Raw genomic sequence first — 1,708 nt, 5'->3', positions numbered from 1 at the left:
TCACCTATTTGACCCATCCCCCCACCCCCCACCCCCGGTAATCATTTATTCTCTATAGTTAAGAGTCTGTTTCTTGATTTGTCTCTCTATATATATATATCTCTTGTTTTTTTCCCTTTGCTTTTTTGTTTTGTTTCTTAAATTCCACATATAAGTGAAATCATATGGTATTTTTCTTTCTCTGATTTATTTTGCTTAGCATTATACTCTCTAGCTCCATCCATGTAACTGCAAATGGAAAGAGTTCATTCTTTTTTTTTTTTTTTTTAATTTATTTGTCAGAGAGAGACAGAGTACAGGCAGGGGGAGTGGCAGGCAGAGGGAGAAGCAGGCTCCCCACTGAGCAAGGAGCTCAGTGTGGGACTCGATCCCAGGACCCTGGGATCATGACCTGAGCCGAAGGCAGACGCTTAACTGACTGAGCGACCCAGGTGCCCCTTCATTCTTTTTTAGGGCTGTGGTATATATATACCACAAAAATATGGAACACTTCACGAATTTGCGTGTCATCCTTGTGCAGGGACCATGCTAATCTTCTCTGTATCATTCCAATTCTAGTATATGTGCTGCTGAAGTGAGCACAAGTATTTGAAGATTTTTAAGATATTTGTCTTTAAACAATATAATTCCCATTATTAAACAAGTTGAATATTTTAAAATATTTATTCTTCCATGTCTAACATATATATATGTTACCATAGCTACACTGATTATCTTCACTGTTCAGAACAAAAAGCCATTCTGATCTTTAACATTTGTGTACAAATTGAGATCCAGTATCTTTGAAACTGAAAACATTCTTATTGTCTCCTATATCTGCTATTTTACTTTTCATTTTTAAGCATAACCTGAACTAAGCATCTTTTTAAATAGTTGCTAACTTTTAGTAGATATTTATGTAATAATTATATTTATAAAATTTCAAAGCTATGATACATGTGATAAAATATAAAAGAAATGACACAAGCTCTTAAAACAAAATTTAGAAATATTTAGCATGAATAAAATACCATATATTTCTCTCTCTTTAATGCATTGATAGCACAAGATAAATTAGTCTTACACTATTTTTTCTTGAATACTAACAAATTTTAGCTTTAAAGTGCATGCAATTTTGTTTCTAAACAGCAGATGGCAGTATCAAATTCTAGATTCACTTTACAACTTTTTTTTTCTTAAACATTTTTTTTTTTTTAACTCAGAATGCAATGCTTGGCTTAACCTCAGAAACACAATTAGCTTTAATTCAGGAAATACAGTTTTACTGGCATTAGTTCCTGAAGAAAAATGTTTGCAATATCTAGAACGAAACAGTTTCTTCAGAATTAATATCTGACAGTAGTTGAAACGCCAATTGATCAAATTTTAGAGGCATTAACATCAAAACAAATGAAATCAAACTCTTTTTTTTTTTTTTTTTTTAAAATTTTATTTTATTTTTTTTTGACAGAGAGAGACATAGCGAGAACAGGAACACAAGCAGGGGGAGTGGGAGAGGGAGAAGCAGGCTTCCCGCAGAGCAGGGAGCCCGATGTGGGACTCGATCCCAGGACCCTGGGATCATGACCTGAGCCGAAGGCAGACGCTTAACGACTGAGCCACCCAGGCGCCCTGAAATCAAACTCTTAATCCAACTGATTACACTAATAGCCCTGGAACACTCCACTTTAAAACTAGGATAATATGGGGGCGCCTGAGTGGCTCAGTC

The 1,708-nt window shown here is 35.1% G+C and overlaps 1 non-coding gene across 1 annotated transcript; it reads right to left on the bottom strand.

Moving 5' to 3' along the window:
* Nucleotides 1-475: 475 nt before the first annotated feature.
* On the bottom strand, nt 476-582 carry LOC116630302. Its single transcript, XR_004298905.1, has one exon. It is a non-coding gene; the product is annotated as a U6 spliceosomal RNA (small nuclear RNA).
* Between the last annotated feature and the right edge of the window lie 1,126 nt (nt 583-1,708).

The sequence above is a fragment of the Phoca vitulina genome, unplaced genomic scaffold, assembly GCF_004348235.1.
Source record: "Phoca vitulina isolate PV1807 unplaced genomic scaffold, GSC_HSeal_1.0 scaffold3, whole genome shotgun sequence".
NCBI classification, from domain to species: domain Eukaryota; kingdom Metazoa; phylum Chordata; class Mammalia; order Carnivora; family Phocidae; genus Phoca; species Phoca vitulina.
The sequence above is the reverse complement of the archived record's forward strand: the minus strand, read 5'-3'. Positions and strand labels throughout refer to the sequence as shown.